General features: G+C 35.3%; 1 protein-coding gene and 1 pseudogene across 1 annotated transcript in view; both read left to right on the forward strand.

Moving 5' to 3' along the window:
• Nucleotides 1-14,597, forward strand: part of CDK17 (cyclin dependent kinase 17) — a 110,243-nt gene that overhangs the window by 21,627 nt on the left and 74,019 nt on the right. The gene's annotated exons all lie outside the window — the stretch shown is intronic.
• Nucleotides 8,123-8,335, forward strand: LOC129516929 (60S ribosomal protein L38-like; annotated as a pseudogene).

The following is a 14,597-nucleotide window of genomic DNA, read 5'->3' on the forward strand; positions in this document are numbered from 1 at the left end:
TTCTGTGAAAGATGCAGTTCGTATTTTGATAGCATTTGCATTAAATGTGTAGATTGCTTTGGGTAGTATAGACATTTTAACAATATTTGTTCTTTAAATCCTTGAAAAGAATGTCTTTCCATTTCTCTGTATCATCTTCAATTTCTTTCCTCAGAGTGTTATAGTTTTCAGAGCACAGATCTTTCACCTTTTTGGTTAGGTTTATTCTTTAGGTATCTTAGTATTTTTGGTGCAGTTGTAAATGGGATTGTTTTCTTAATTTCTTTTTTTGTTGCTTCATTATTGATGTATAGAAATATAACAGATTTCTGTACATTAGTTTCGAATCCTGAAGTTTTACTGAATTTATCAGTCCTAGCAGGTTTTTTTTTTTTTTTTTTTTTGTGGAGTAATTAGTGTTTCCTATGTATGGTATCATGTCTTTGGTAAATAGTGAAAGTTTTGCTTCTTCTCTACCAATTTAGAGGCCTCTTATTTCTTTTTATTGTCTGAATGCTATGGCTAAGAATTTCAGTACTATGTTGAATTCAAATGATGAGTGTGGACATCCCTGCCTTATTCCTGACTGTAGAGAATAAGCTCTCAGTGTTTTTTTTTCCCCCATTTAGGATAATATTAGCTTGAGTTTTTCATATATGGCTTTATAATGTTGAAGTACATTCCTCTAAAATTACTTTGTTGAGGTTTTTTTTTTTTTATCATGAATGGGTGTTGTACTTTGTCAAATGCTTTTTCTACATCTATTGAAATGATCATATGGTTCTTTTATTTTTTTTTAGATTTTATTTTTAATTAATCTATACACCCAACTTGGTGCTTGAAGGGTGGACATTACATTTATTGAACCAGCCAGGTGCTCCTCCTTTCTCATATTGATGTGATGTATCATGTTGATTGATTTGTGGAGATTGACCCACCTTTACAACCCAAGAATAAATCTCACTTGGTCTTGGGGAATGGTTTTTATAATGTATTGTTGGATCTGGTTTGCTAATATTTTGTTGAGTTTTGCATCTGTGTTCATCAAGGATATTGGCCTATAGTTCTCATTTGTGGTGGTGTCTTTATCTGGTTTTGGTATCAGAAATGAATTTGCAGAATGAATTTGGAAATTTTCCTTCCTATTCTATTTTTTGGAATAGTCTGAAAAGACTAGGCATTAACTCTTCTTTAAATGTTTAGTAGAATTTGCCTGTGAAACCATCTGGTCAAACTTGTTTGTTGGGAGTTTTTGGATTACTGATTCAGTTTCTTTGCTGGGAATTGGTCTGTTCAGATTTTGTATTTCTTGTTTCAGTTTTGGTAGTTTATATGTTTCTAGGAATTATCCATCTTCTCTAGGTTGCCCAATTTGTTGGCATATAGTTTTTTAGACTATTCCCTTGTAATTGTATTTCTCTGAGGTTGGTTGTTATTTCTTCCCTCTCATTGTCATATATTGGAGTTATTTCTCTTTTGTTCTTTGTAACTCTTTCTAGAGGTTTATCAATTGTATTGATTTTTTTTCTCAAAATTTTTTTTCCTGGTTTCATTGATCTACTGTTTTTTTTTAGTTTCTGTATTACTCATTTCTTCTCTAATCTTTATTATTTCCTTCGTTCTGTTCATTTCAGGTTTTGTTTGTTCTTTTTTGACTCTGTTAGGTGTAATAAGTTGTTTGAGATTATTCTTGCTACTGAGGCCAGTATTGCTATGAACTTCTGTCTTAGAACTGCTTTTGTTGCATCCCAAAATATTTGGACCACTGTGCTTTCATTTTCATTTGTTTCCTTGTACTTTATTTCTTTTTATTTTCTGATTGACCTACTCATTGCATAATAGTATATTATTTATCTATGTATTTGTGCTCCTTCCAGAATTTTTCTTGTGGTTGACTTCTAGTTTCATAGTGTTGTGGTCAGGAAAGTTGCATGGTATAACTTTGATGTTCTGAATTTGTTGAGGCTTGTTTTGTGGGCTAATCGGAAATTTGTTCTGGAGAATGTTTCATGTACACTTCAAAAGAATGTGTATTCTGCTGTTTTAGGATGGAATGTTCTGAATATATCTGTTAAATCCATCTGGTCTAGTGTGTCATTCAAAGCCATGTTTCCTTATTGAGTTTGTTTAGATGATCCATTGATGTAAGTCCCCTTTTATCATATCATTATTGATTAGTTCCTTCATGTTTGTTATCAACTGTTTTATGTATTTGGGTGCTCTTATGTTGGGTGCACAAATATTTACAATTGTTTTATCTTCTTGTTGGATTGTCTCCTTTATTGTTATATAATGTTCTTTGTTTCCAGTTTTCTTTTGACACCCATTTGCATGATAAATGTTTCTCCATCCCCTTACTCTCAATGTGCTGGCATCCTTAGGTCTAAAATGAGTCTCATTTTTAAGATGAGTCTTGTTGTTTCTTAAATCTGTTCTGTCACCCTATGTTTTTTGGTGGCATTTAGTCCAGTTTCATTCAGAGTAATTATTGATAGGTATGTATTTATTGTCATTTTATTATTTTGTGTTTTTTTCTGAAGATTTTTCTCTCTTGTCTTTCTCTCATGGTTCGTTGATTTTCTTTAGTGATATATTTGGATTTCTTTCTCTTTATTCTTTGCGTATTAGTGGTTTTTGATATAAGGTTACCATCAGGTTTGTATATAATCTGCATATAGCAGTCTATAGTAAGTTGATGGTCATTTATGTTTGAATCCATTCTTTATTCCTCTTCTCACATTTTATGTATATATTGTTGTATTTTACATCCTTTTATTTTGTGAGTTTCTTGACTGATTTTTTACAGAAATACTAATTTTTACTGCTTTTGTGTTTCATACCTTTATACTGTTACTTTTGGTCTCTCCTTTCCACTCAGTCCCCTTTAATATTTCTTGTTGGGCTGGTTTGGTAGTCATGAACTCCTTTAGTTTTTGTTTGTCTGGAAATCTTTATCTCTACTTCTATTGTGAATCATAGCCTTGCAGGATAGGGTTTTCTTGACTGTAGATTTTTCTCATTTAGCACCTTGAATGCATCATGCCAGGCCCTTCTGGCTTGGAATGTTTCTACTGAAAAATCCCCTGCTAGCCTTATGATTTTCCCTTTTAAGTTACTGTCTCCTTTTGTCTTTCTGCTTTTAAAATTTTCTGTCACTATATTTTGCCAGTTTAACTAGTCTGTCTTGGGATGAATCTGCTTTTGTTGATTTTGATGGAAATTTTCTGTGCCTCCTATTTGTTTTCTTCCCCAGAATTTTTTAGTTATTATCCAAATGAATTTTCTGTCCCCTTTCTCTTTCTTCTTTTTGGACTTCCGTAATTTGGATGTTTTTACGTTTGGTTAAGTCACTATGTTCCTTACATTTATTCTCATTTTGCATAATTCTTTTTGCTCTCTTTTGTTCAGCTTGATTACTTTCTATTACTCTGTCTTCTCAGTAATTCATTCCTTTGCTTCTTTCAGCCTTTCATTCCATCAAGAGTGTTTCTCATTTTGTTTATTGAGCCCTTTATATCTGCTGTTATTTATCTCTCTGTTAAGGGTCTTACTCAAGTCTTCCACTTTTTTCTCAAATCAGTGAGTACCCTAATGATCATTGTTTAAAATCCTGTAAAATCAGATGTATTACTTATATCTGTTTTGATGAGATCTCTGGCCATGACCTTGTCTTGTTTTTTGATTTGAGACATTTTTCTCTGTCTTCTCATTTTAAGTCTTACTGCCTTTTTCTTTGTGTTAGGAAAGTCAGCTTAAGTCTCCTGTTTCATAATGGCCTTATGAAAAGAGGTTCTGTAATGCCCTGCTGTGTAGTGTCTCCTGTTCCCCAGGGCCTGGCACTTCAGAGAGTGCCTCCAGTGTGTGTTGTGTGCACTCTCCTTTTGTGTTCTGGGTGCTCTATCCTTCAGGCCAATAGTGTGCAGAAGCTTTCCTGCTATGGGCAATGTTTTGTCTCTGGCCTGAATGTGGTGAGTATTAACCTTGTGTGCTCTTCTCTGTTTGTGAAATGAGACCTGTTGCCACAGCCACCAGAACCAACGCCCCACAGAACTCCTGGGTCGGGAGACTGGGTATAGGCAGGAGTTTGGGCTGGTCTTGTTGGGGAGGGGGCTCACCTTGCCAAGGCAAGGCAAGTAAGTCTGGGAAGGGTGTGGTTCCACTGGAGCATTAGAAGGCGGGGCTTGGTGTAAGCAAGTTAGGTAGCTGCTGGTGGTGCTACACTGATAACCTCAGGGGGCCTTGTGCTTTTACTGAAGTGTGAGGAGAGGGAAGTATAGCCTCTCCATGAAGGCCGCCTCTCTGGGACATGCTCGAGATGAGCAATCAGCTACCACCGTGTGCCCTAGGAGCTCTTAAGATCGCTGTTTCCATGCTGTATGTCCATGGGTTGTTTGCCTTCATTCGAAGAGCAGCACAGTGCCCTTGGGGCTCTATCCCAGCCAAGCCCTGCTGACCACTAAAATTCCAAGCTTTAACTCTGTTAGTTGCAAGAACTCAGGATATTCAGCCCTTCTCCCTTTCCAAGCCAGTTGCTGTGGAGATTGATTTTTCCCTGTGTGCTGGACTGTCTTTCATCCTTCTCTGCAACTGTGTCTCTCTCCCCACCTCAGTGGCCAACATCTGTTTCTCTCCCAAGCCCTGTCTCTGTGCTTCCTACCTTTTTAAGTATGGCTTCTTCTCTACTTTTAGTTGTGGAGTTTGTTCTGCTGGTCTTTGGGTCAATTTTGGGGGTGTTTAAGATTATTTGATGGTTACATAGTTGTATTCATGGGACAAGGTGAGCCTAGCGTCTCCTACCATCTTTCATCCTCCATCTAGAGCAGCAGCTTTTTCAACCTTTTTCGTCTCTGGACTTCTTTGTGTTCTTTAATTTTAATTTACTTAAAATGAAACAAATTAATCACAGTGCATATTTTAAATGAAAAATAACTTTAAAAACATGGCAATAATATTGCCGTTGTTTTATGTATTTGTAAATCTCTTTCCTGTCTAGCTCAATAGGAAACAGCTGGATTCTCTCCTCTACTTTCGCATTTCCACCTGTTGCAATATTCCATGCAGTGTAGTTTTTGGAAAACTCCGCTGTACACTTGAGAGAAAAGTGAGAAAGGCAAGTAACTTCTTAGTATCACTATAAAAATAATTTTGATATCAGGACCAGACACCCCTGTAAAGATTTTACAGATTGCACTTTGAGAACTTCTGCTTTAGATCAAAATGAAATTGGATCCTAATCCCATGCTTGACCTTCTCTCAGTTGGATATTCTTAGGGGCAATTTTTTTTTTTAAGATTTTATTTATTTATTTATGAGAGACACAGAAAGAGAGAGGCAGAGACACAGGCAGGGGGAGAAGCAGGCTCCATGCAGGGAGCCCAATGTGGAACTCGATCCCGGGTCTCCAGGATCACACCCTGGCTGAAGGTGGCACTAAACTGCTGAGCCACTCGGGCTGCCTTTAGTAAACTGCAATTGGAGTATTCTATATATGGCCAGATTTTATTAGCAACTGAATATAACTCTATCTTTTTTAATTCCCATGAAAACCTAATGAGTTGGTGTTGCTCCACAATACTAAGTGAGGAAACAGACTCAAAAATTTTAACAAATTTGCCTGAGATCACATAGTTTGCAAGTCTGGCCATTTCCAATTGATAATGCCTAAGTGACAGTAAAAAGGAATGAAAGGTACAAAAGAACCAAAGCTCCAAGGCTATTCAAAGTAGAAGATACCCAGAAGTAGATTCCAGAATTGGAATTTGTTGAGTTACTGGAGCTTAACAAAAATTGCCCCTAAGAGGGCAGCCCGGTGGCTCAGCAGTTTACTTGGAAAATTAAAAGGATATTTTCTGTTTATGTTTCTTATCTTGGCGATCAGAAAATATCTTTAAGAATTAGTGGGCAGCAGGATTGGCCTATACTAAATCTTAGGAGGCATTGTGCCCAGAGAGGGCCCCAAAGCTGTTTTGCTGGCTCTGGAGCAGCTGACTAACCAGATGTATAGCACATTGATCTGGTCATAATTGCTTTCATCCTAGAGCAGAGTAAGTTAACACAATTTAGATCAAGAGCCACATAAGAAGATCCTGACCTCAGGATAACCTCTCATTTCCTACCTTTGAAACAGGGAACAATTCCTAACTTCTAGCCACCAAATTGCATGGGAACATATAGCTACATCTAAAGATTGTGACCTTTTGACTTTCTTAACACTTTATACAGATGGATTCAGAATAATAAAAGAAACAATAGTTTTAACCTACTGTTCTTGGTTGAACAGAGACATAATCCTTCCCCTCTCTACTTTTTTTTTCCTATTGTAATCTTTCTAGACCATTCCTATAGATGCAGTAGACCTGAGACTGTTTATAAACTCATCCTTTTCCAAAAAAAGCATACCAAAAGTGTGACAACTCTTTTGTCTGTGTTAGACAGCAAATCATTGTTTCTTGATACACACATTTTCAGATCATTGCTCTTGAATGATTATTATTCTCCACATATTCCTACTGGGTTTTATGGAGCTTTATTTTCTAGAGATTTCAACTTCATTTCTGCCATGATGCACATGGTAGAATAATTTCATATATGGAAAACTAAGTTACTGGATAGACAAGAGGGATCCACAAAAAAATGTGAGCAATTTTTTAAGATTTTTTTTATATATTCGAGAGAGAGAAAACAAACAAGTGGGAGAGAAACATGCAGACTCTGTGTTGAATGTGGAGCCCAACTCAAGGGCCTGATTCCTGGACCAGAACCAAAACCAAGGGTCAGACGTGTAACCAAGTGAGCCGCCCAGGTACCCCAGTTGTGAACAATTTCTAACTCATTAACTATAAAGCCACTTTCATTTTTCGGAATTTAAGGTTATTATAGAAATAACCTTAAATCTAGTACATAAAGTACAGTTCACATATTTCTTACTTTGATGATAAGAAATTCAAGTGCTTACAACGTGAGCACGGAATACTTATTGAAAGCATTAATTACACAATCAAGAACTGTTGTTTTACTTTGTAAGTCTTCCTGATACCAAAGGAACTACCACCATAATAGAAGTCTCTGTTCTTGACTTTTGGAAGACATACTGAGTTGGGAAAAAAAAAAAAAGGAAGGGCAACAATCATTAAAAATGTCATGAAATGAGAGGAAAAAGAAATACGGAGGTAATAAAATGTATTGAGGTGTTTTGTAAGCATTGTAATTTTGTTGACTTACGTAGTTAGTATCTTTCTACTTAGAAAAAAACAACAGGACCCAGATGTTTACACAACATCACATCCTTTGGAGTTGTATACCTTTCTGCTGACTGATGGCATTAAACCACCTATAATTTTGACTAAATCCTCATAGGCCACTGATACATATTTTCTAAGTGTCCAGAGTTACAGCTATGTGATATTCCTGACTTATGTAGGATCAAATTATGGATCTTAGCCTTAGCCAGTTACCATTAACTGACTTTGTTTTGGTGGTTGACTTTTTTTTTTTTTTTAAGATTTTATGTATTTATTCATGAGAGACACACACACAGAGGCAGAGACATAGGCAGAGAGAGAAGCAGGCTCCATGCAGGGAGCCTGATGCGGGACTCCATCCTGGGCCTCTAGGATCATACCCTGAGGCAGGCGCCAAACTGCTGAGCCTCCCAGGCATCCCAGGATGGTTGATTTTATTAAATAGCAGCTTATAATTCCACTTAGTTTTCAAAGATGCTTTTTATTTTCTTCATGTCTATTTGTCCTGTATGTTGCAATACACTAGATAGAATGACAGATATTATATAGTATATAATGTTATTATATCAGTGGCTGTGGTTTATTATACTCAGAACTAAAAGACTTCAGTATATAACCTAGTCCTGTATTTAAAGGACTGGGTTATAATGTCCATAAAAGTAATCACAGAAATGACTTGCTATGTAGGAAGGTAACATCTGTGTTCATATAGTAATGAGTGTGCCCTGTTTCTCTGATGGAGTGTCTAATACTTGACAGTACTGTTTTCAAAGAGTTCATTGATAATTATAAATAATTTTATTTAAAAATACACTGGGTAGGTCTTTTGGGTGGTGCCCTCTGCACATTCTCTGCATCCCTTGTAGCCATCCCTCTGCACACTCTCTGCATCCCTTGTAGCCATGCCTCACAGAATTGAAGAATTCAAAAACTTTCTGCTTATGGCCAGGCTAAAGGATGCCAAATCTGTCAAGATCAGGAAAAATGTGGATAATGTGAAGTTTAAAGTTTGATACAGCAGATACCTTTATACATTGGTCATCACAGATAAAGAGAAAGAAGAGAAACCGAAGCAGTCCCTACCCCCAGGTTTGGCAGTGAAGGAGCTGAAATGAACCTGGCACACTGGTTTGAAGTGTATTAAAATTCTTAAAAATACATATATATATGTGTGTGTGTGTGTGTGTAATGGCTAGTCTAGAAAGGCTGGATGGCATTGGAGGGTCAGATACCTCTTCTCAGAAGTGTGGCAGTAAAACTAGAAATAGTTGAAAATTTTTCCTAACCGTTTGTGGTATTGAGTCTGGAAATTGTCTTTATGATTCTCCCCAAGAAGAAATGATCAGAGGCCTACTAAAGGAGGAAAGAGGCATATTTATAGGTCTTCTGTAAAGGTAATATTTATAGTATTATCTACTTTGTATAAACCTAGTTTTAAAAATACTTTAAAAATTCTATTAGAATATTCTCATTAGGAAATAATTTGCACACTTTAATATAACAGTAAATGAAATTTGGTAACTTTTACAGATAATTTGATGTTGCTAAAATTGCTTTATGGTGTGGTTTTTCTTTTGAAAAAGATCGCACATTCTTTGACTCCATTTTATTCAAGAATATTATAAAAATTAAAAGGAAAGATAGTTTGTATTTCACTTGTGATATGCACATGAGCCAATTTATTTGTGAACACATTAATGGAAGGAGCACATAGGTATTAAATTTCTATTTTATCAGGATTTACTTAGTAGATTAATGAATCTATGGTGACTCACTTAAGTTTTGAGCTTTTGTTTCCTCATTTGCATAACAGGAATGGTAAATAATTATACCTTTTTACTTTACAGAGTCATTTTAAGAATCAAATAAGATGTGAAGACTGCTTATAAACTCCATAGGGCTAGGTACATAATGGTGCCATTCATGTTATTTTAATAGTAAATTGGTAAATGAATTATCTACATGTGTCTATTAGTACATATCTCAGCTTTGGGGAGAAAAGCAATTTTATTTTTATTTGACATTGAATGATATATTTAAGGATAATTTTAAACCTTTAAAATTCTTATGGATAAATACATAATAAATAGTAATACAATGTATAGGATCTCATTTTATAAATATCCAGAGGATTTTTAAACTGACAAAAGGTATTTGAGGCAAAAAGACAAAGGTTTGTTGTCTAAAAAAGATTTTATCATAACTGATACTTTTTGCAAATTAAGCACCTTCCTTATATAGCTTGTTCTGTCTCCTGTTTGTTTTGACCTCATACGTTCTTGAACATATTTAATAGCTTTCATGGATGAGACTGATGTAGAACTGAATTCTCAGCATTTTCCCTAAAATGGAGCAGTAATTTGCTAATCTTAATTTTTTTCAAGGCAGTTTTTGGTTTATTTGTGAAACATAGAGGAAAATATTTTCATTTTCCCATTTAGAAAGTACTGTAGACCAAGTATATTGAGGTGATTTCCTAAAGTACTTGCTGTGTTTCTTTATAGAAACGGAGAGGGTTATTGAGAGGATATGTTTAAAGCACTAAGAAAACAAGATGGAAAGAAACAACATAAAAAACAAGTATAATATAGCTAGATGATTTAACATATGTGTAATTGGAGTCCCTAAGTGTTATGCTCTGAATGTTTGGTCCCCAAATTTCATGTCAAAATCCTAATGCCCATTGTGATGGTATTAGGATGTGAAGTTTTAGGGAGGTGCTGAGGTCATGAGGGTGGGGCTTTCATGCGTGGGATTAATGCTTATATAAAAGAAATCCTCCAACGTGAGAATACAGCAAGAAGTCTATAGCACAGAAGAGGGTCCTCACATGATCATGCTGGCACCTTGATCTCAGACTTTCAGCTTCCAGACCATGAGAAATTTCTGTTGTTTATAAGCTCTCTAATCTATGGTATTTTGTTATAGCAGCAAAGCAGATTAAGACATTGATGAAATGGTTAGGGGAAAGGCGCAAAAGCAATATTTGAAGAAATAATGGCTATTTTTCAGAACTCTTAAGACCACTGATGGAGGAAGTTTGGTGAACCCAAAATAGGATAAATAATGAACTCTTACCTTTGGTATTTTAGAAAACTATTCATAGCATTACTAAGCTAAAAGAAATAAATAATAATTCTATTTATTAAGTAGTTAACAACTTAAAAGTAGGAGTCAGTAGTACTATGCCTGCTGTTATGTTTTCCTCAGCATACTGTTCCAGATCACAGTGCTGAAACCCACATAAAAACAGAAGGAGGAAAAGACATGTTAGTTACAGAGGAATCATAAGAATTTTCAAAGTTGACTTTTCAACTACTATGTAAGTTAAAAGACAGTGGAATAACCCCTTTAAAGTGCTAAAAGAAGTAGACAACCAGTAATTCTATACTCTGAAAATATCCTTAGAAAAATAAAAATGAAATAAATATATTCTTGCATAAACAAAAGCTGAGAGAAGTCATTAGCAGCATACCGACACTTCAGGAAATATTAAGGAAGTCCACCAGGCTACAGGAAAAAATTCTCAAGTAGAAGCATGATTGAATACAGAGTACTGTAATAGCTAAATATGGCAGGCAAGGCTGTTAATTGCTTAAACCAGCAGTTTTAACACTGTTCTCATATTCCATTAGAAATGTTATATTGGAAAACAGTATAACATGTAGAAGTAATTATGTGACCATAGTAGCAAAAAGAGGAAGTAAATAGAATTAAATTACAAGAATCTCATTTATATGGGACATGATAAAAGTACTAGTTTAAGATAGAAAATAAAGATGCATTTTTGTATCTTTACAGTAACCACTGAAAGAATGATGCTGAAAAGATAAGCCTATAGAATACATAAAATAGAATAATACTCAATTAATAGAAAATGAAAGAAGAACAAAAGACAGAAGAGAACGGGGGTCAAATGGAAAATAAAATAGAAAGATGGTAGACTTAAACTCAACTATATCAGTAATTAAATGCAAATGGACTAAATGTTTCCATTATAAGACAGATTATCAGTCTGAATAAAAAAAAGCAAAACCCAACTATATGCTGTTCACAAAGCATAAACAATTTCAGAGTAAAAATATGGGAAACAATGTAGCATGCAAATGTTAGCTAAGAAATGGCATGTGTGACTATACAATGTACTAATAGATACAGTAGCATGTGTGACTATACAATGTACTAATAGATACAGTAGCATGTGTGACTATACAATCTAATAGATACAGTAGCTTTAGGCAAGAAACATTATTGAAGATAAAAAGGGATAATGTTAAAAGGGTCAATGTATTAGATATAGCAGTTCTAATTTGTATATACATAATATAAAGCAAAAATTGAGCTAAAAGGAAAAGAGTCCACAATTATAGTTGTAGATTTAATAAACCTCTCTGATAGAACAAGTAGACAAAAAAATCTGTGGGAAATGAACAGTGACCTTTACCTCACACCAACTACAAAGAAGTAATTGAAAATGGTCAATGGTCTTAAATTGTTAAGGCTAAAAATATAAAACTTGTAGAATTAAAATACAGAAAAAGTATTTGTGATAATGTACCAGAAATTTTAGGATGCAAAGAGAACCAACCATAAAAAACAAAAGAGAACAAAAGGCAAGCCATAGAACAAAGATTTCCAATGCATGTTCGAAAAAGGACTTAAACCCAAAGGAGTCTTAAGACAACTCTATTTAAAGTGGACAAAAGATTCGAAGAAGTTATATGAATTATGTGAATAGATCATAAGTACATGAGATTAGTCACTAGGAAAATACAAATTAAAATGGCAGATGCATCAGAATGACTAGAATTTAAAAAAGATAATGTGTTTATGATGATGTGGAATAACTAGAACATATACCTTGCTGGTGGAATGTAAAACCTGTACGGCCACTTTGGAAAATGGGCCATTCTTTAGAAAGTTAAGTGGACATCTACCATAATGACCCAGCAAAAAAGATTTGTACAAGAATGTTCATAGGAACTTTAATCACTGTATTCAGAAACTGGAAACAAATGTTCATTAACAGGCTAATGAAGAAAATGTGGTATATATCCATATAGTGGAATACTCTTCAGCAACAGCAAGAAACTGGATGCACACAACAACATGGATTAATCTCAGAATCATGCTGAATATAGAAGTCACACATGTAAGAATAAATACTCTTCCATGACTCCGTATATGTGGAATTTCTAAAAAATGTACTACCTTAAGGAGCTGACACAAGCTGCAAATGGAGCTGCTGGATCACCTTGCAGCACTGTGACTTCTCTTTCAATGTGCAGAGTTTATTATTTTTTAAGTCATGATCTCTTGAATAAGTAGTACTTCATGGGAGCCTAAGATTCTGTGGAACCTCAGTTGAAAAAGTTTGCTGACACCTGAACTAGAGAATCTTCTGATATATTTATTTACAATTATTTCAGAAGTATACTATAAATATTTCTTTTTTGAAAACTGTTTTGATGTAAGAAAGCAGAATTTATCATAAATCAATTTTAACAGCATTGTTGGAATACAGTTTCTGTGTAAAACTTACCCCTTCAAAATGTATAGTTTGGTGGTTTTTTAAAATATATTTACGTTTATACAGTCATCACCGTAGTCTGATTTCAGAACATTTTCATGGCCACCTCAGAAACTGTATCCATTCTTCTCCATCCTCTCCCATCTCCTTCCTTAGCCTGCAAATGTTGAATGAAATTATTTAGCCCACCAGTTTAAAATGAACAGAAGTGAACTAAGGTTAATATTTATGCTATTGAGTAAGTAAAAAGATAATACTGCAAGGGAAATAAAAATAGAAGTTTAAGAAACCAAAATACTTATATGCACTCTAAGAACTGATACAAGAGCAATTGGCAATAAAAAAGTTACTAAAATATATTCTTTTTTTTTTAAATTTTTATTTATTTATGATAGTCACAGAGAGAGAGAGAGGCAGAGACACAGGCAGAGGGAGAAGCAGGCTCCATGCACCGGCAGCCCGACGTGGGATTCGATCCCGGGTCTCCAGGATCGTGCCCTGGGCCAAAGGCAGGCGCTAAACCGCTGCGCCACCCAGGGATCCCCTAAAATATATTCTGAGATAATACCTCTTCTCAGTACATTAGATTTTTTTTTTTTTTTTAAGATTCTATAGATAGCACGAGCAGGGTCAGGGAGGGGGAGAAGCAGAAGCAAACTCCCCTCTGAGCAGGGACTCTGACTCAGGGCTCATCCCAGGACCCTGGTATCAGACCTGAGCCGAAGACAGTTGCTTAAATAACTGAGCCACCTGGGTGCCTCAGTACTTTAGATTATTAATGTGGTAGAGTTCTTTCAGGAATTCATAAAAGTCCATGAAAGAACTCATGCAGTCATAGTTTAACTTACAGCATCTTTTTCCCGGTGATTTATGCAATAATGCTGTGTTCTATAATCGATGGCATCTTCAATTTGGTGAAATATATGGTATGTTTGAAGTGATGTATGTGTAAGTCAGCTATTCCAGAGGAAGATTCAGAACATTTCAGGCAATAAAAATATTAAAATTAATTACTAAGAAAATATTTTGTCCAAAAGAAAAAGCTATTTACATTTTTGAAATAATGAAATAGCATTCATATAAAATTTTAGCAATTCAGGCCTGTCATTACATTAATCTTGTGACAATATTTGAATACACGAGAGTTTTAAAGTTTCATATAGATACTAAATTGGAGCCACAAGATTGTTTTCAAACTCTTGAGGTTCTGATTTTTTTTTTTAAGATTTCATTTATTTATTCATGAGAAACAGAGAGAGGGAGAGAGGGGCAGAGACACAGGCAGAGGGAGAAGCGGGCTCCATGCAGGGAGCCCGATGTAGGACTCGATCCCGGGGCTCCAGGATCACTCCCTGGGCCGAAGACAGATGCTCAACCTCTGAGCCACCCAGGCGTCCCTTGAGGTTCTGATTTTGTTGAGAGGTCGGTGCATTGCCTAATTTATAGAGTACAGCGAGGTTGGTGGTTCTTTTAAAGTTTGGAGTGTTAAAGTAGGTGGTCTTATATTAGTGTTGATTATATAATTTCCTCAAAAGTCATGAGAAAAATCAAATTGCTTAATTTAACTAGAGCCTTGTAAATATTTGCAGAATATTGCCTTGAGTATCTAGAGAGAAGAAAATTGTATAGGTGATGCTGGCTTTTAAGGTATTTTTTTGTGAGCTTCAGACATCCTTCTAAACTTTATTACCTGGCGTAGGAGCTGAGACCCTTCAAACTGTATTTCTCATTTCCCACCTGGTTGTCTATTAAATTCTACCAATAAGAGAGTGGGAAATAGGAAAACAAGGGGAGGGACAAGCCACTTGCTCCTTTATGTTTACTTCTTCCTATCATTATCCTCACAG

The sequence above is a fragment of the Nyctereutes procyonoides genome, unplaced genomic scaffold (genome assembly GCF_905146905.1).
Source record: "Nyctereutes procyonoides isolate TBG_1078 unplaced genomic scaffold, NYPRO_anot_genome, whole genome shotgun sequence".
Classification (NCBI taxonomy): domain Eukaryota; kingdom Metazoa; phylum Chordata; class Mammalia; order Carnivora; family Canidae; genus Nyctereutes; species Nyctereutes procyonoides.